General features: G+C 38.3%; 1 protein-coding gene across 1 annotated transcript in view; it reads right to left on the bottom strand.

Annotated features, from left to right (window-relative positions):
* Positions 1–21,548, bottom strand: part of GPC6 (glypican 6) — a 220,850-nt gene that overhangs the window by 68,586 nt on the left and 130,716 nt on the right. The window lies entirely within an intron of this gene.

The following is a 21,548-nucleotide window of genomic DNA, read 5'->3' as shown; positions in this document are numbered from 1 at the left end:
CAGCAAGACCATGAAGCCTGCAGGGCAGCTTCCCAGCTGTCAAAAATATCTTTTTCTACTGCTGCCACCACAAAAAGAGGAATAAAGACTGTAAAAGTTAGAATAATTTTAGCTGACGTAGCATTATCAAGCTTGGGGTAAAATTCTTATACACAGCCTCACACAACTTGAAGCAATTAGTGCTCTGGAGAGTGTATTTATGCAATCTCCTTCCGAAGAAAAAATCAGGATGATAGAAATGAATCCCCGGAGTATGTTCTTAGAGTTTGTGTGAGATGATGAAAACTTTGATATGATATATCAGGGTGTTATAATTAAAGCAGCTGTTCTTTCTGACCTTAATGATCTCATTTTCTTGCAATATGAACAGCAAATGAATATTGGATTTCTGCCATAGTATATAGGTATAAACCATGTTTGCCCTGCTACATTTTCAAAATACGTTTGTAAGTTGCATGGAGAAACATATTCTTTGTATGTTTTGAATTAAGAAAAAAGTTTTCTTAATTTATATTAGAGCCCATCTCCAAAATAATTTAAAAGTTTTCAGCATCCAATTAGCTTTAAACAGATGCCACTTGTAACTTAAACATGATAACAAAAATCTTTCTTTGTGGAGAAAGCATGGAGCACCCTGTAGACCCAACAGCAGTGTTTATTAGCTCCACGCTTGGCTGAAAGTCACAGAACTTCGTTCCAGCCTGCGTGGGCATCTTCTTCCTCCCCACAGAAGCACATGTGCATGGAGGTATGGGAAGAGGTGGCTGGTGTCTCAGCCAAGAAGTTGAGACATGCACTCCGAGGGCAACAATATGTTATGTGCTGTCAGTGCATGCCTAAAAATCCCACTGAAATTGGAGTTACTTGGTATGTAGTACCTAAGCACTTCTGCAGCTTTACATGTAATATTTCACAGTACTTCTAGGCTGAAAAGAGTGTAATGCCAGTTATTTGGTGGGGGACATATAGCACTTGTTCCTAACTGTGAGAAGTGGTGAGATGATAGGAAATTGGTTTCAAACAGAGATATTATTTTGCCTACACACTGTTTTAAATTTTTTCCCAGTGGGAAATGGTGAAAACAGGAACTACCTCTGATAGAGGAAACAGTTTTCATACAGACAGAGACACATACATATATGCATGCACACACATATACTTACAAATTCCTGCAATAAGCCATTTTTCCACATGCAAAGAGAATATCTAAGTGTGGACTGCTATAAAGGATTTTCTTCCTCACACACTGAGTGACTTGTATAAAACATTTATGCTTTAGCACTTGGTGAGCAATGTGACCTAGATGCCACAATCAGTACTAGCCATTGTTAGGGCACGGGTCTTGATGGCTGGATTTTGATCATTAAATTCAGGATTATAGTAAAGATTAGGGTAAATGCATAAAACAGTGAAAAGGTGGGGTTTGGGGCTTTTTCTTTTGGTTTGATTTGTAGGAGTAGTCTACAGCTTAAGTTAAGGACAGGTGCCTCTTTGTACAAGTCTAGTGTGGGAACTAGTAGGTTGGACAAGTCCAGTGCTAAGCTCTAGTACATGTTTTGGATCAGGGACTGTGTTGAAACAGCATTCAGTAAACAGGTAGTTGCTGGAGACATCTCATGAGAATGGGTAGTGGCTTGAGTCTACTTGCTGTTTCTTCTGGTGGCATGAGACACTAGCTCTGAATTAAATCTTGAAGTGAAATCTCATATATGTGGCATAAAAGTGCATCATCCTTTATTTCAGAAGAACCACAGCTTTGATTGTAGGAACAGTCTTTCCTCAAGCAAAGCGCCTTCAGCTTCAAAATTAAAAGCTCTAGGAGATGCAAACTAAAAATCTCTTCCTGGCTTAGACAGTTTGTATATTTAGAAAGATATCCTTTAGTTCACCAGCTTGTATTTTCTGAACCTTAAGCCTAGTCTTTATATATATATATATATATATGTCTTTGTACTGGAACTGGGCAGAGGCTGAGGAATGTGGGTAATTCCTGGCTGCTAAAGGTGAGCTTTTTCTTATGTTGGTCTTCTTTCTTTGATATAGTATGGTATAGGTCTGATGGTGAGTTCAAGAACTTGGGTTCGAGTTAAGGTTAGAGTCCAGTATTATATTTTAATCACATGGGCTATAGCTTGATGCTATTGCTGTATAGAAAAAAAAAAGAAAGGAAATGAAGAAGGGAAAAGAAGAGAGCAAGTAAATCCATATTCATTAACTGATGTCTCCTTCTCTGATTTGGAATGAATCAGAATCACTCCAGGCAACTATTCTCAACCCAAATCTGTGGATAAGCTAGCCTGAAGCAGTGAGACTGTGAAACAACAGTAATACTTGCCATTAGAGCCTTGTGACCTTTTACATAGTTTTATATATAAGGATATGGCTAAGGGACCACTGGCTAAGGGAGTATATAATTTGAAATACTGACAGCTTTACTGATGACAGGTACATCTTTGTATCAGCAGTTTGTATTTTTATTTTGGGATTATTGGGACAGGACTAATGCTAAACTAGAGGCCTATAGAGGGACATATGTGAAGAGGAAGAGTGTGAGAAATGGATTAAATGCTATGACAAGAGATGCTTGAAGTGCTGAAATAAAACTGGTTCTTCCTGAAACATTATTTCTGAGGCTGCCACAAGTTGTGCTTCCAGTTAAGGCTCATTTTAGGGATCAGCTCAGACTAGAAGTCTTAGGCAATTGCACGGTTCACATGAATTCTTATACAAATGGAAAACTAATGTTGTTTGAGGACTCATTTTTCCATCAGTTTCAGCATCTGTGTGGGGCCATGGCTGATTTAGCAGTGACCGGGCTGCTGGGTTACTCCTGTTTCCTTCTGGTAGGAGTACTAGAAGCTCAGTTGAGCAAAACAAGATGAGTAAGTGCCACTTCTACGAATGCCAAAATGATTTTGTTAGTCTCTGTCTGACTGAGCTCTTCCTTCTACCTTTTCTCTAACCATCATGTTGTTCATAACATTAAGTCAAACATATCCAGATGATACCTGACAGCCCTAGAGCAAGAGAAGCCTGGAAGAACTTAATATGGTCTTATTATTGCAACTGTGCAGGCCACTTGGGAACACAATCACTACTGTATTTAACTAGCTTCAGTCTACTAATTTTTTGAGTTAGCCCTCAGATTTAAATTAAGACTGAATTTTTCATCCTTAATATTGATTTTTAGAAAGAAACGCCCCACAGCGTTTAAGGTGAATTGCTCCCTTGGAAAATATTTCCTCAGCTCATTAGGTTGAATCGTCTTGTTTGCCAAATCTAACCCTCACTTCAGTGCTAAACCTTATTATTCACTTGTACTGTTCTATATGAACACGTACAATATATACACACCACCTATTCTGTGCAACTGAGTGACATGGAAGTTTTTAGGTTGAATACAGTGAAAATCAGATGAAATATAATGATCTCAGATTTATGTCAGAACAGTCAAAATGCTGTAATGGTCCCTACCAGAAAGCAGCTCTTCAAATCTATCAGCATGTATCAACAAACACGACACTGTTGTCCCAAGTCCTTTTTTTTGTCTCCTTAAAATGTTGTGAATATCATTACATGAGAAGCTGAAAAGATTTCAAATGAAGTTTAGAAAATCTCTATGCCTCAGCCTTGAAATCTTAATTTACAAGAACAGACCCTTGAACTGGAAGAAAGCTGAGCTTAGTTCCCTGTGACTCTGTGTGTATTTAAGAATTTCTCAATCAGCTCAAACAGAAGATATTAGGAGCTTAGTTACTGTTTGTGACATAAAAATCAGAAAACTGATTAATTGACTACCTGGGTTTTTTTATCTTGTTAATATACTTAGACTGTATTGTTTTATTACATGTTTTTTATTTTACCTCTTTTGCATTTTTTCAAATCTACCATGACATCTCTTCCCCCTCTGTATATACTATAGCCCTTGACAAAAAGCTGGCATCTAGTTGCCAGCTAGGGTGAGTGGATCAGGAACTCAGTTTAGGTAAGTAATTCTTGCATTTTGGGTTTTTTAGGGACTTGGAAAGAATAAACATGATTAATTGCTCACTTGAGGACACAGACTTCCAAAACAGTCCTGAGAAAGTACACAGCATATGGCACACCAGATTCACCGTGAGTGCCACTGCTCTTGACCTCTCCTAGATGCATGTTGCTCAGAACAGGAGTGGGGACCTTCCTGATGCAGTTAAACACCCGTGTCTACTGAAGTCCTAGGTTGTAGTCTCAGAGACCCCAGAATGTCTCTGCTGGCTGAGCACAGCAGCTCTCTTTAATTGTTCTGCATTCCCTTGTCCACACCAAGAAACACCACAGGCATTTGGCTTTTAGAAGGACATTATTTTATTTTAAGCAGTATATAAGAAGGATATCCTGCAGAAAGGACACTGATTTATGAGGCATCTGACAAGTGAAAAAAACCCCCCAAACTAGACTGAAATACAAAGTTCTTGTAAGAATAATCATTGCCTCCTTTTGCTTGTCACCTTTCTGTCATCAAGAAAATGCAAGGAGGGTCTGTAGGGAAGACTCAGAAGGCTGATAAGGAAAGACATTTTTTGTGTCTCTGTTAGTTTGGATACGAGATCAGTTTTTGCTTTCATGCACACTTTGCTCTTCTACCTCAAAATTATTAGTGAGGTTCTAGCAGTGGCTGAGCTTTCCTCAGGGATGTCCAGAAAAAGATCTGTGGATGAAGTCTCTATATATGTTGTTTTGTCAGGGAGACAAAGAAAGGTGAAATACTAAATTGCATGTCCTTCACAAAATTTTAAGGTATATTTTGTTTTGGGGAAAAAAAATGGAGGAAGATCTTATCTTAAATTTCTGACTAGGAGTTTTCTATTTTTTTTCTAGTCTCTCCATATGTGGTCTTACATTTACGTAAGAAGAATTGTGAAGCGCTTGTTCACATACTTGCTGGTGAAAGAACGTTAGGATAAATTTTTATTTGGGAAGCTTAGAAGGATTTAATCCATGGATTGCAAATTAGTCAGTTGTAAACAGCCTGAGCAACTTGTTGCAGTTGACTATGACCTTGAGAGTGGCAATGACTGTTTTGGAAAAGGTTATAACTATTGATATGATGGGCTGCAAGGCAGGGATCATTTGGTAGCTTCCCAAGCTTCTGACCAAGGACAAGGGAAGGCAGGAGTTTGGACTGTGTTTACTAGGTCACATAGGCAAAACTCAGTTTTCCATCATGGCACTAAATATAGAATATATAGTGGTCATAAAATCTTTGAAGCATTAGATGGTAAACTAATGAAACAAATTAAAAACTAAAAATTGAAAAGTGAAATATGGGTACATATTGACTTTTTACAAATACAATAACAGTGGAAATATATCCCTGTAATACTCTGCCAAAACTTTTACTGCTATGTTCTGATTTACTAAGAAAATTCAGGAAGAGGGAAGTAAAACTCTACCTCACATTTAAAGGAGGTAAGACTAAGGAAATCAGAGTAAAGCATGGCAGTGATGCCAAAACTGCTGTTCTTCTTAGGGTCCATTCTTCCTTTTTCAAATTATTCATATGAGAACAGTGTATGGTTCTTTTCTGATGAGGCTCAATTGACAGATTTCCTCTCTTAAAACTCATGTTTGCACCTGTGCAAAGGCAAACTCAATATTCCTTTTTGGATATTCAGTTATCAATATCCAGTTAAGCTTCTCTGTGAAGGTATGCAGGGAAATGACTAGTCCTTGCTTGAGAAAAACATGAGAAATTTCTGTAGGTGGGGTGAAACTTTTCTGGAGGTAAAAAGTGTCAGCATAGGCAGCTGAACAAAACAGGAAGCAACGGGGAAAAGGTACCTGGGATTGTTTACATGGAGGAAAACAAGGGCAAAGAAAGAGATGGATTAAGGTGAGGTGAGGAAAAAGCTTGGGAATTTTGGGGGAAGAGAGCATATGTCCTGCCAGCAAACTTAAGGCTGATGGATGATCTGCTAAGTAGGAGACCAGCCGCAGGGAAGACCTGACACTTGGGTTAGGGGTACAGGGTCTGGATAGTCATGAGGTCCAGGCTGTGGTTCAAGGGAGTTGGTTTAAGAGCTGGATGCATAAATAAATGGGTCTGTATGCATTTCCCTAATGAACTGCCGCAGTTGCAGTCCGACAGGGATCCATTCACCCTCTCATCCCTTCTGAGCTTACTATTTCTGTAGATCTTCCTGGAGCATGGAGTTCTTCAAAGGAGTAGTGGAGAAGGATGCACTCCTGAAGGTGCCTCCCTTTACACAGTACAACCAAGATGTGGAAGACTCCATTTCAACTTTCTTTTATGTCAATTTCCATTTACCTGCTGGAAAAAACACACTAACTACCTCTGCTATTCTTAAGTGCCCAATAATTCTCATTTCAAAGCTGTTTCTAATGAATATTTAGCTACTCATCTGGACAGAAAGACTGGTCTCTATCTTAACATTTAAGGCACATAGTTAAGAAGGTGTGAATCCAGTTTTCTGGCTTATCTTTGTAGTGCTGATGCCTGAAGGATGATGTAATCAGTACATCAAAAGTTCTTTCAGGAGGAACTGGAATTCAGAATTGTCCCTGCCAGGTTAATTACCAACTAATTAAAGAGGCAAACTTTAAAAATGCATGTAGATAATCAGATCTAGTATTTTATTATCTATGTTTAATTTCAGTTTTATGAATTTGTAGATTTAAGAATTAAAATGTGGGGTTTGATATTTCTGGTCAGCTATGTAGCCATGTTCCTTCATTACAGTATCAGTTACTCTTCCCGCAAAAAAAAAAAAAAAAAAAAAAAAAAAAAAAAAAAAAAAAAAAAAAAAAAAAAAAAAAAAAAAAAAAAAAAGGAAAAAATAATTGTCAACAGTATTAATAAACTTAAGTTTTCCATAAGCAGTTCTATAATAATGGAGAATTTTCCATCACTCCTGCTAGGTTTGTATCTAACTGTCTCTTATGTAGAGTAACTCAAGAAATTAGTTTAATATCATGTATAGTATATGTATGAAAAAGTTATTGGCATGCAGTTGTCATCTTTTTGCATCTAATAGAAACAAAATGAATTTTGTTGAGTGAACTGCAAGTTCATTAGAGTTTTCTTGATCATTTCACATAATGTAAATTTTTCTTCTGTGTATTGAAAAAAATGACTATAAAAATTACTTTTCTTCTTTGTCTTTCTATAACTTTGATTAATTCTACATAATTTAGTACACTGTTATTAGATTTTTATTTTTATTCATGTACACACAAAAAATAAAATACCAAGGACTAGGCACAGTGGTAATCCCTGTCTACTATTCTTATTTTTCCACTATCATATAGTATCTGAATGCAAGTTTTTCTTCTGAACTGGACTTTTAACAAATGTTGTAGCTAAATGTTGAGGATTCTGTTTGAATGTTTGACATGCATCCATTAATAAAATGTAATACATTTGTAAAATCTTTGTCTTATTGCTGTTTCCATATGCCAAGAGATGCCACAGAAAATGTTAGTAAATAAAAGAACCCCCGTTGATGCATGCCTGTGTGCTACCTGCTATAAATTAAATTTTTATCAACACAGACTAGTGTTCTTTCAAGATAGTTGGAGTTTGAAACACTAAAAAAAAAATCTATCTTTCTGACTCTTTCTTGATGAGATAGGGTCAAATGGTTGAAGATAACAAATCACAGTCTGAAATTTCCTGTTTAATGGGTCCTTTCCTCAGTAAAAAATTCCTGGGTGTAGAGCTTGCATTATCTTGGTACAGTCCAGACATTAGAACCTCAAAGACCTTTTCAGCCCTTCTGATACCTATGCAGGGTTACTACCCATGGTATAAATTCTCTAGAGATCTGTGTAGACAAATTTTAAAATAGATTTATTATATTCTTCTCACTTTTTTAAAGAAAACTACTTCATTGTCTGCTGTACATCAATATCAGAATATTTTTCCAGTTATGTGGTGTATTTTTTCTGCTTCTTAATTTGACTCAACTGTCTCTAACAAGCTACTTCACATAATCTTAAACATTTATATTCTTTTCTTGGTTTTTACATCCCTCAGATATATGTAGACATTTATCATATATTTTAGTTTGTGCTCAGTCGTACTTTCCATGCTATTTTTCTTACTCTGTGTTTTCCTCAGGTCTTTTCCTGGTTTCTTTATTTCCTTTAAAAGAGTTCTCTGGTATTGTGGTGTCTAGAACTAATTAAAGTTCTAGAGCTGGATCTCATTAGTGTTGTTTTGCAGAGGTCCTTTTTGGCCCATATGAAAACTACCTCGATTCCCTTGATGCACTGATTTCCTTATTCCCTTCATCACAAGTGATTTATAATTCATATTTCCCATGTCAGTCCTGACATATTCTTCAAGTGTCTCCTCATATTGAGAATTTACAGTGAATATATTTTCTAAACTGTTTTTTTCCTTCCCTACTTATGTTTATAAATTTTGTGCAGTAGAACCTTTTCCAACCTTGACAGAACTTATGGTACATTTTTGAAAACATAATTAATGAGCTGTCAATTATGTCTTCTTGAAAAGTGACATGTATTTTACTTTATAAGAAGTTTGTTACCAAAAACTTTTTGTTATTTCGAGAAAAACTTCACCCTTTAGCAGTGTCTAATCAATGCATAGCATAGAATAATAGAATCTTATCATAGAATGGCTTGTGTTGGAAGGGACCTTAAAGATAATTTAGATCCAACTCCCCTGCCATGGGTAGCGAGACCTTTCATTTGAATGCTCAAGCCCCATCCAATTTGGCCTTGAACGCTTCCAGTGATAGGGCATTCACCACTTCTTTGGGCAACTTGTTCGGGTGCTTCACCATTCTCACGGTAAAGAATTTCTTCCTAATGTCTAATCTAGACCTACTCTTTCAGTTTGAAGCCATTGCTCCTGGTCATGTCACTACATACCCTTGTAAAAAGTTTCTTTCACAGTCTTTCTATGAATAAGTGTGGTGGTGTCTATGAATTTAATTTCTTCTGTAAAAACCCAGTTTAAACCTAACAGACTTACATTCTTATTCGCAGTTTACCACCTTACGGAAGGACATTTGTCCTCATTGTATTTTTTCTTTTCCTTGAATAATTTTTTTCTCTGTCAGTCTCTCTCTCTGCTGATGGATGTAATGCATCTTCAGTGCTGCAATAAGATTATTAATAAATTTTTAGCGATTCTTTGGGTTAAAAGGATCCAGTGGGTGCCCATCTAGATGACAATGTTGGAAAACTTGACAAATAAAGGCTGAACGAACTGGGTTTGTTAAGCCTACAAAAGTTAGGGGAGATCTCATCAATCTTCAGAGCCTAAAGGGCACCCTATTATCAAAAATTCAGCTATGTGAACCCATGACAGATAGAGAGAAGATGGTTAAACTACCCATGGAGTGGCAGAAGAAGAAGACAAAATGGGAACAGGTTTCTTTTTGTGTATAGGAAAAAAATCACCACTTCAAAATTAAACCCTGGAATAGGTCAGCCAAGGATGTGATGGAATTTCTCTTACTGAAAATATTCAGACTTGGCTCCGTAGAGTCCTGAAAAACCCAATCTAGGGGCTTCAGTTGCAGGAAGGTCTCTACACGTCCCTTCCTAAGGAAGACTTTTCCTGTGATTCTGTGGTTGGGTTTCAATTATTTTCATCTATCTAAAGTCAAGCTTGCAGTCTGAGTTCGTTGTAGAAAGCTTAGACTGGGATAAGTTTTGTTCTAAAGATATTTTTAACAAACTCCACAGGACCCTCCACCTAAGACCTTACTGTTGCTACCTGTTCATAAACAATCTGGGACTGGGGGTAAACAGTAACATGAAAAAACACACTGGTGTTACTGTTGAGGACAGTAAAGATGAAGACTATCCTAGAAAATCTGAGAAGGACTTCATGCTACTCAGTGACTGAGCAATAAAATGGAATCAAGTCACGGGTATAAGAAAAAACAAAATAAGTTCTAACATCTTTTAGGCAATGAAGTGTTCTGAGACGACCATTGTCACTCAAACCAAGCATTTCAGTTCATATTACCACAGTATTGGTTTAACAATCCTTAGAAAACCTCACACTGAATAATTGGAATAACTAAAGAAGGAAAAGATCACCAAAGAAAATATGTTTATATTCATGAATAAATCTACAGTGAAATAACATCTTGGATACTGCATTGCAGGAGAATTGGTAAATTTAAGCTTTAAAATATGATACAAATCAAAATTTAACATTCTAAAATCTTGAATTAGAAGTCAAACTGTGGGTAACATGGGGTCGTGTTAAGGTTCATTGCTCATTCCCGTACAGGAAAGGAGGTGTAGAATATGAAACTGGAGGATCACATTTTATTAATTTGTTAATGTTAAAACAAAGATACCTTGCTAATTCCAAGACCATATGGCAAATTTCTTAGTGTTGCCATCTTTTCAGAGAATATCTGGATGATCATCAGTTCCTTTGGTAAACTCAGCCTTTATTTCGTCTGAATCAAAGAAAATCTTTGCCCCACTTTTATGAGGGAAGCCACAATTGCTATTAAGGTCTGAAATTCCCCTGGTATAAGTGCCAGGTTTTTGAATAGGCATCCTATGAGTAACATCTTTCCTGATACTTTGTCAGTAAGATGGCTTTGTGTCTTTCCTTGCCATGAATAAACAATCAACCTATGACTATCTTTGCTGGCATGAATCCATCCCAATGGAACAGCTCTTAAGGAGGTGTCACACACAGTTGCACAGAAAAAATTGATTTTTGCCTTTCATTTTATTGATTAATATAGAAATGTACTGCGGATATCTCATTGCATTTAAAAGTCTGCCACTGTGCAGAGAATTTTGAGATGCCTAACAGCATTTTCTCCCAGTGAATCTCAACACAGGAAATAAAAATGGTGTATTTTTTCCTCCACAGATAAATGTTTGAATCCCAAGTGATTGCATACATCAAGGTTGTCACAAATCAATACAGTTGGTATGACTAATCTATTTATTGTTTTGACATTCCTCTTGAAGAGCAGTTTCTCTATGTTTGCCTAGCTGCACTAACTATATTATGGGGATGAAACAGAACTAATCAATAGGATAGGGGCAACATTGTAAAAATCCTACACTTGAGCATGTTAATTCTTCTAAATTATCTGTGTGTCCTGATCTTTTAAATGATTGGGAAATCAAGAGTAAGAATGTTTGTCCAGTCTAGAGAAGATCAAAGTAGTATAAAAAGTTAATGTTCATCACACAAGGCCACTTGCCTGATATGCTGTAATCATCATAAATAATAATAACACAGAGACACTTCTTTGCAGAAAATAAAAGGCCTGTTCTCACTAAAACTTTCACAGTAGGAAAAATGCCTTTAATTGGGGGTGAAAAACTTAAAAAAAGTAGAACATTGTCCACAGCAAGATTGCTGTCTGGCTGGACTGCACATTCATCAGGCTACCAGGCCAGTAGCCAGGGAGCCATTGTATTAATTCTCCCTCAAAATTTTTGATTATCTAAAATGAACATTTTCCAATTAAAAAAAAAAATCATCTAACAGCTCCAGCTTCATCCAAGGGGGATTTATGAACATGAATTAACTTTATTTCCCCATAAGACTGCTGAATGTCATAAAAACAGACTGGGAAATCTAGGGAGGCATGGGGATGCTCTGGGATCTTAAACTCTGTAACTCTGAGTTTTAACCTATTCTTACAGTTCTAAGCTTTTAGTTGAACAGTCCTCTCTGGTTCCCTGAACATTAAATGTGGAGATGCAGTCAGCTCTGGAGACCTCTGGGGGCAGATTCCTTCCACCCAGTTTGTCTAGGGATTAAGTTTGCTGTGAATTTATTCACACTGGATCCCCTCTTTAGCAGCTGCCCTGCTAAAGTAGCAGGTTTGTGCCTCTGCATTCAAGAGGCTCCACAGCTCTGTCTCACCCTCCATACCCACCTGAGCTCCTCCTCTGTCACAGACCTGTGTTTGACACCAGTTTTCACGCAATTCCTCATCTTTCTGAACATCTACTTAATCCAGGTCCTCTGTTTACTCAAATAACAAATGTTGATGAAATTCTGCTAATTCCGTTGATGTCATTCAGCTCTACCTCTGGCATATTAACACCGATTTCATTGCGTCTCCTTTCACCTGAAGCTGACTGCTATCATCCATATACCCCACCTTCAGGTGGTTTCACTCTTGTGAACCCCATCCTGGAGTACTGCATCCAGGTCTGGGGCTCCCACCGTAAGAGACACGGACCTGTTGGAGTGGGTCCAGAGAAGGGCAATGAAGTTGGAGTTGTTCAGCCTGGAGAAGAGAAGGCTCCAGGGAGACCTTAGAGCAGCATTCCAGTAACTAAAGAGGGACTGCAAGAATGCTGGAGAGGAAATTTTCACAAGGGTATGTGATGATAGGACAAACAGTTGTGACTTTAAACTGAAAGAGGTTAGGTTTAGATTAGATATTAGAAAGATAATTTTCCTATGAGAAAACATACCCTAATTTCCTGTGAGGGTGGTGAGACACTGGAACAGGTTGCCCAGAGAAGCTGGGAATGCCCCAGCCATGGAAGTGTTCAAGGCCAGGCTGGATGGGGTCCTGAGCAACCTGGTTTAGTGAAAGGTGTCTCTGTCCATGGCAGGGACATTGGAAGTAGATGATCATTAAGGTTGCTACCAATACAATCCATTGTATGATTCTATGATGGTTTCTTTTATAGAAGCAAGTTAGACAACCTGCTCTTTCAAAGGTGAGTTGCACAAATGGAACTAGAACAAGTCTGTTTTTTGGTGACGTTTACTCAAACTATGGTACAGAAATATTTATTTTGATTATTTCAAACATTTCTCTCTATATGGAAATAGAACAGCCAATAAATTCAATTTACCTCTTGCACTAACTTCATTGCTTAACTTTTTTATTTGTTTATTTTCTTCTGCAAATACTGGTGTGTTTGGTGTAAGTTTACATAAATATTTGTAGAGGAGTTTCCATTCCCAAACAAATTATTGTGTCTGTGTTTCAGATGAATTTGTTTAGCCCAAAATTTCTTGACAGAAATACAACACATAAAAATTTTAATAAAACATCAGTCACTTAGATGTAAAAAAGATATGATATGAAAAGACAGTTCTTACTTTTCTCTTTTGTTTGATAAGGAGGAATCTCACTAATTTAAAATGAAAGAGAGTCTTGCAAGGAAAGAATACGAAATACTTCCATACCTCTACTATGCCTCTTACTACAAAGCTTTTCCTTCCTTCTTTCCTAAGGAAAGTCTAAAATATCTGATCAAGGACTGAAAATATATTTGCTGTGAACTAAGTGGCCAGTTACCAAGAAAAAAAAACAACAACAAACAACAAACAAAACATGCCAGATTGTCTATAACTCATACTTGTGGTTTCCTTTAGTGTAAATGGTTCAGTAGAACTGAAAATCCACTTCTGTTTATAAAAGCTGTTCTTTGAAATGTAGTGAATAATGATTGCACTCATGACATGACTGCATGCTTCTGGATGGCTGCCTGAAGCAACAACAAGGGACACAACAGTGTTCACGTGCCTCCTCAGGCACTTTCTCCTGTCCTTCTGCTATCCTGGATGGAATATACAGTCTGGATATCTACATGGAGTAGTGAAAAAGAGGACTTGGATGTTATGCATGGAGGAGATAACTTCTGAGAAATTCTAAATGAGAAAGCAGTGTCAGAAGACTGGCCAACTGTGCCTGCCTGATCAGGATGCGGTCACAAAACCTGTTAAAGCCAACTGAAAAAGGGACTTATTCTCCCCCACACAACTCAGGACAAAATTTTGTCCTGCTCTATGCCAGCTGGTGCTCAGGGAATATAGAAACAGATGCAGGGAAGGATGGAGGTGGTTGGAAACAGAATCCCGTTTTTAAGCAGATTATTTTTCAGCAGGGTGTAATCTACTGCAGAGCAGACAAAAAGATGTTGGGAATGGGAAGGAGCTTGCCTTACAAAGGCAGCTTGTGTTAGCATTGTTTTTACAAGTACTCAGACTAGTGTTGCCATCTGCTTCAGGGGTTTGCCAGGAGTTTGCAGGAAGAGGTGACTGCAGGGTTAGACAATGGATGAACCAGAGGCACACTGGGTGGGTTGGAAGGCTCTAACCAGGATGAATGAGTACCAGACTTCCTCTGTAGCATCAAGAGCAGTTCTGGAAAGGGATGTGCATGCTGCATGGAAAAGTATTTCAGAGGGATGTAGTGGGAATAGCATATTGGAGAGAGGCTGCTTTGCTGAAGTTGAAATAGAGGACTGCCATGGTGCTGGAAACTGTAGCCAAAGCAGAACTATTACAGCACTGGGAGTCAGCAGCAAAAGATGGGCCACATCAAAGGATTCATAGAATGGCACCAGAGCACTATGACAACAGCTCCAAGAATAAAGTTCTACCCTGTATCTGCTTCTCAGTTTTGTGCTTCTCAGTTGGGTTCCTTCTGTGCTTCTGCTATACTTCTGACCTCTGTTACTCTACAGTAACCAACAAGTGCTTTGAAACTGCTTAGGAAGTTCTAAATGCCTCCACAAAACAAACTAAAAAGAAAATATCAACATTAAAATGACATCTTGATATGTCAAGGCATGTCATGTATGCCTTTCAGTGAATGCTGGATATAAAAATAAATTATTTCTAGGACAAAAAGGTGCCCATAAATTATTCTTGTTTTAAACAGTAAATAGTTTCTAGTCCTTTTTATTTTGTGGAAAAGCAGGAAAGTATAACAATAAGTGTTGATTGGGAAAAGCATAAAGAGTTATGCACCAGCTTGTGTTCATTCCAGCTCCCTACCTTTGCATGCTTGAGAAATTGGTGAGCAGGTTGTGATAGCAGATTGATGGGTTCTCCTGGATGATTAGGAAAGAAAAATCTACAATACAGGGGAAGAATGGGGCAATCTCAATCCTTTTCACACTGAAGAACATAACAATTATTCATGGGGACAGAGGCCATTAAAGACTTACTTATTCTGAACTTTTTTTTTTTGGTTCAGTTAAAGGCAGACTTTTATCTTTATTGTCATTTATGATACATCTAAGAATTTCTGGTGTGTGATTGCTTTGTAGAGCTTCATGTTGTTTGAAAGAATCTAATTTCTTAGATAAATACTGCCATTATGCAGTTATTTATCCCTTTACCATTAGGGCATACTCTTTGATTAGTAGTGCTACAATTTGGTTGCCATAGAGATTGCACTGTGTTGTGCATATTCTTGACAATCAGACAAAATACCCTTGTTCACATTCAGCTTCATTGTTTCACACTTAACTAGCCAGTTTATATCAATCACTTGCTCACACTCATCCTGAACTCTTAGATAAGTCATTAATAAAAAAAAAACATGGACCTTCAAGTGCTTTGCATTTCTTTCCTTTCTCTTGAAAGTGAACCATGCTGTACAGGTATCTCCAATTCCATCTTACCCAAGCCACTGCTTGATGGTATGGGAATAGAGCTAATGACAGCCCAGACTTAAGTATACACCATCTTGTCTGTTCCTACTGGTTTCCTGCAGTAAGCATACTTTAGAGGAAAGAAAAAAGCCTCTGATAGCAATTGCATTTTTATCTCTTGGTTACAGATTGAAAAAATTCCCAGATATTGCTGGAAGTTTTACATTGCATTTAATTTTGTTTCAAAATTAAGAGTAATTTCCTTCACATCCCATTTTCCCCCAAATATCATGCGCAAATTGGATGCAGTCACCAGAAAGACATTTTATTTAACAAGAGTTTAATGGAGTTTGAAGTAAGAGAATAAATAGACACTTCTTTTATTCCAGATAGGGAAGTATAAGAGACCACATATCCAAGGCTACCGAGTTACTGGGTAAAAGTATTTGTTTCCATAACAAATTAACAGAAGACAGGTGTCTTCCATCCCTTAAGCTTTCTATAAAAGCCTTCTCTGCAGTGCACTACAAGGCAAGTGGACGGCAAATATTTGTTTATTTCAGTTAAACCAGGAAAAAAGTACCTCTAACAGAGGGAGGGACACTGAAAGTGCCTCACATCAGGTTTGTCTCCCAGAAGAGAGTTGTTAGTAATGTCAACAGATGAGCCAGGGTTCTAGTGGAAAATGCAGCAGACAGCATAAATCAGACTAGGAATGAGAACATGGAGTAGGGCTGTGTTATGGGAATAAATGTCTTGCAGCTGTTAAGTAAGGCATTTCTTACCAAGAGCTGATGAATCCTGCAGCACAGAAACAGAACAGAGGACTTTCCCCAAGTAACAATCCATCTGTCTTCTTGTAACAGTTTTAAAAAGCTTAACACCTTTGTTTTAATGCTGTTCTTATTTCATGTTTCATGCTGTCCCTAATGAACTATTAAGGGCATGTCATGAGATCGTTCCTTCAGCTGTCATAATTTATTTTGAAGAAAAAGATCAAAGAATTATAATTGCAAAATCTGCTCTGATTCAACTGTTACTTAAAATGCGCAGTGAAGGTTGATGAAATAATTCCTTCTTTATAATGACTTTGGTGAGATCAGTTTTCATAATTTTGTAGGGTTGTGATTTACGTGTGCACAACTGTTCACACGTGAACAAACATGTACATTTGCTATCATGCATACAAATTTCATAATTGAAAGTGCACGTAAACAAACCCTTTAGACACACAGATCTGGCTTCAAACACCACTATCTATTTGCTAGTTGCTAGTACCAAGCTGTGGCAAATAAAAACTACAGTGCATTTATGAATTTTTGCAGAAACTTCCAGCTCTGTAAAAATACAGGCCTAAAAAGCCACTTGGTGTCCATTTGTTGCTATTCACAGTTTGGCTCAGATCTGTTTAAGGAAGAAAATCTAATGAAATTTATTATTCCAGTCTTTTGCTAAATTTATAATAGATGAAGGACAGGACAAGACAGATTTATACATCTGAAATGGCATATTCTGTGCATTTGCAGGACCTGATTATTTATGCTGCTTAAAACTGACCGGCACGTGAGTCCAGCAAAGAAACTGATCAGAGAGTTGGGTTTTCGTCCCTGGATAATTCAAGAATTTTGCAAATGCACTTTTGGCTTGTACATTATAATGATTTACAACTACTACACACAGAAAGGGGAAACACTACAGAAAATAACGAGATAAATTATTTAGTGTTTTCAGCTTCATAATTTGCAAAATGGAGCAATTATCTGCTCTAGTTCCACACATTGCAGGATGGGGCAGTGGGAAAGCTCTCCAGTCAGGTGGCAGAACATTCCCTGCCTCATAATGGAGTAGCCATAATAGCTTGTCAAACACCTGCTTAGGGCTGGGAGAACATCAGGTATCTGGTCCTGAGTCAGAGTAGTCTGAGTTGCATTACTGTGGGGATCTCCATGTGGGTAGCCTTGCATGGCAGGGCTGAGCCAAATAATCCATGTGACATTTATTTGCACACTGGCAAAGGTGCATGTGTGTATGAACCCAGTCCTGCACCCTTAAAGCAGAGCCCCACAGAATCACATACATCTACATTCAAATTGGTAAAACTTTAAAATGGAGATGACATCATAAAATCATAGGATACCAGGTTGGAAGGTTCCACACAGGTGATCTGGTCTAACCTTTCTTGACATTAGCACAGTCTAGACCAGATGGCTCAGCATCCTGTCCAGGCAAATCTTAAAAGTGTCCAATACTGGGAAATCTACCGCTTCCCTGGGGATTTTATTCCTACGGCTGATTGTTCTCATTGCAGAAAATTGTCCTCTTGTGTTCAATTAGAATCTCCCCAGGAATAATTTGTACTCATTATTCCTTGTCCTTTCGATGCAAGTACTTGTAAAAAGGGAGTCCATCTTTGTATCCTCCCTGTAAATACTGGAACATGGTGACAAGGTCTCCCCTAAGCCTTCTTTTCTTGAGGCTGAAAAAACCCAGTTCTCTCAGCCTTTCCTTATATGGCAGGCTTCCTATATTTGGCATATCTGGTTAAATTTTTTCAGTTTTTTTTAGACAAACTAATTTTTGCCATGAAGCTGCTTTTGTCAGCACTTTTGTTACTCAGGCCAGTTGGGAGCTGAACAATGATCCAGCTGGGAGCTGAACAATGGTCTGCTGCCCAATGCATAGCTCTCAAAAGACCATGTCCAAATGTGTATAAAAATTAAGCCATTATGTCCTTATGGATGTTAATTAGTAGCCATACTGGCAGGGAAGGGAGAAGAAGTCCTCACCTAACTTTTCCTGCTCACTGAGGTTTACAAAATATAGAGTTCTGCATTTTTTCCCCTTCAGTGGGTTTTCAATGAAAAAAAAATACTGTAATGTAAGCAGTGAGTTGAGCAATGAGCTCTGGTGCATATCAGTGCATGCAGAACCTTTGCAGGCTGGTGTGCATTTGTCTCCAGCCAAGACTGCAGAGGGAATGCTGTGGTTGTTCTATGTGATAGCAAAATATCCAAACCCTAATTATGTAATACGACCTTGATTCGGAACTAGTTACAGGTCTGGTATATTGGAATAATTCCAGAAATGACTCCATTATTTTTTAGAAAAGTTCCAGACAAAATGTAATGCATCAATTCTGCCTATGATAAGCAATTTAGGGCTGTGAAAAGGCTCAGAGAGAACAGTCCCAAGCACTGATAGATTGCTTGTGTATTATCCCTACTGATTACAGAACACTGCATCTGGATAAGTACTTTCACTTTGAAGATACAAGGCTCAGACTTTGATCAAAATGAATTAAATGCTTACTCTGCAACACTTTCCCAACTGCAGGCAAAGACAATGCAAGCAGGAGCTGTAGCTGTGATCCATGTGCAATGGGAAGGAAGAGTTAAACTTGAGGATCTTAAGGATATTTTCCAACCTAAACAATTCCATGACTCTATGAGGTCAAAAGGAGAATTGTGTCACCAACACGAATGTCAAACATCAGTTAGACGTGATTTTTTCTATTTGCATTTTAAAGTCATGAGTATTATAAAAATACCAATTTTCTTGCAACGCTATGATAGTGTAGGCACAGAGCAAGTACGTTTCTTTAGTAATGAAATGAGAATTAATACCTTGGGCCAGTACAAGCTGCTGCTGCATGTTTCTCTTTGATGCAACACCCTAGGAGCCCAGTTGCAGAGGGGCATCTGAAAGGCAGGAGCCCTGGGCATTAGCTACCTCTGACTATTGCTGCCCAGTGACCCGAAAAGCAAGTGGCTTCTGGCTGGCAGTGGGAAATGCTGTTCATAACGTTGGCTATTTCTTCATGCCTTCCTCTCCCTCAGTGGCCTTCCCACAAGCATCAGGGCTGTGAGCAGTGCTGTCACTCTCCTGAGCACTCTGTGCAGTGAGACCCCAGCTCTTCCTCAGCAGGAATCTCTGAGTGTTCCTCATGCTCGGCTCATGACCAAACCCCAGCAGCTCAAGCCCACCTTCCCACATCACCAGACCAACCCTTCCATGTGTGAGGCTGTAACTCAGAGCTCAGCATTGCTACAGCTTTGCAGTGGCCCTGGTGCAATCACCCAACACTCAGCACGGAGAAGTCAGGGGAATCTCCTCAAGTCACCACTTGAGACTGATAGCTGACACATGGTGCCTCCCTGCACACCCCTGCTGAGTCCAAACCTCTTATACCTCTTCCTCCTCCCTGTCTCATCTCCAGTTTTCTGCTCTGGTTTGATTTATTCTGCTTAAACTTAGGCATTGAACTGAAGTACCTGAGTTTGAAACTGAACTAAATCAATGTGTGTATTAAAAAATAACTGACCCTAATGACTGCATGGAGCTATTTTCCTTTTATTTTAGTGGTCATTATTTAGCAGCCATGCTTGACTGTACAAATAAAGCAATGCTATCACTGTTTGAGCTAAGTTAGCGAGATAGAAGTGCAGTGGGAGAACTGTGAGAATGGGCTGCTCAGCAAGGCAGTGGCAGGCAGTAAGTCAGCTGCCTTCTTGATTTTTCCTGTTAAATGACATCTTTATTCATAGGCTAATTTGTTATGCAAATTGTTAAGTGAAAACCAAGTTTGAAAATAACATGTGCCCTCCTTCTTTCATCAGGTTAGTTCCCTCTTCAAAAGATAATGGGTGGGTTTTTGTTTTTTTTCCCCCCCCCCTTCCCAGAAGAAACAGCTACTACTCTGAAAGAGTTGCAGCCTCTGGGTTTCAAATAATTAAAATTTCTTTCCTTCCTTTTTCTCTTCTTCTATTATCTGTTAGTTAAACGTAGGCTAGGTAGAGAATAAAGAAATAAAAACCATTGCAAACTAATTTGCCATGTAGATACTCACTTTTCTGCTATAGATTCAGCTGCTTCCTTAAATCCTCTGGCTTTTTCTGGTGTTGTCCCCAACAAGAGGACTAACATCACATATGATTACCTTTAAAAGAGTAAAATCAGCCCTTCTCAGAAGTGTTATTAGTATGATTATTTTTGAAGGAGGATATTAGAAGCAGAGGCGTTGACTAGAGGAAATGGAGGGGTTCTAAGGGAATATAGTACAGGGATGTTCCTTTCAAAATGGGTGTACTGCAAATTGCAGAGATAATTTCTATAAAAAATACATAAAACCACTCAGTAGCCTTTTGAAGACTCTTAAATTTACTCCACACTGAAATATAGAGGAGAGAGATAGTCAGGGCTGTAAGGGCTTTATCCAAGGTACCCAAGAACAAAGCTCTGGAATGTGCATCTGTACATCAGCAAGATTTTTTATTTACTTTAGTTGCTGTAAAAGCGTCATGGAAATTGTTCCATTGCTGACTGAAGGTAATTTGTTTGATAATACCTACTACATGCAATTTTGATACTGTTTTCCTTAGACAATGAAATAAAGGTATATAAAAAATGCTACAGAATGACACAAGGTTATATTCTGGGAAAAATTATAGAGAAACTCGATCTCTTTAACTCTTTTTAGTATTTGAATATTAAACTGCAACACTTTTAGCTTTGAACACATACATAAAAAGCCATCCTAAGTTAAGTATCCAGTTTGCACAGAAAGTTTAGCTGTCCAGTGAAAAAGTTTAGCTGCAGTGGGTGCATTTATTCTAGCATTTTGGTGCAGATCAAGATTACTCTTTCTAAGCACATTCCTTTCCTGTCCTTACTTAATGTGCTTTGGTTCACTTTGCAGTGTGGACTCAGGACACACAAACTGGATCCTTTTGAATGGAAGCTGCATGGGAAGATGTACGTCAGGATGGCATCCATTATATTTCCAGCGTCACTGGACACTGGTGCCCAGGAAAAGGGTAAAGCCCTGAAATGTGTATGCTGCAGATATCAGGTTCTCTGCACCAACCAGTTTGCTTTGCAAATCTTTCCCTGTTGGTCTACAATTCTGGCTGATGCAAAACATATCTTCTGTACACAGAATTTGTTTTTCAGTCAGTGGGGAGACGTGTCAGCAGAGTCCTGTGGAGGGACATGCCTGCCTGCCGAGCCCAGACACTATAACCAGTCTGGCAAGATTTCTTCTGAGAGGTTTTTGGAACCACATTCTTCACTGTCTAGATAAGAAATATAATTGTTTATGCCAGGAGCTAAATCAATACTTAAAGTTTGGGTGAAAGTTGTGATGAAATGTAGTTCAGCTTCCTTACTGACAGCTC

This window comes from Empidonax traillii, unplaced genomic scaffold (assembly GCF_003031625.1).
Source record: "Empidonax traillii isolate 1590-97213 ecotype Southwest subspecies unplaced genomic scaffold, ASM303162v1 scaffold141:size962631, whole genome shotgun sequence".
In the NCBI taxonomy this organism is placed as follows: Eukaryota; Metazoa; Chordata; class Aves; order Passeriformes; family Tyrannidae; genus Empidonax; species Empidonax traillii.
Note: the sequence above shows the minus strand (reverse complement) of the source record. Positions and strands in the feature narration are given on the sequence as shown.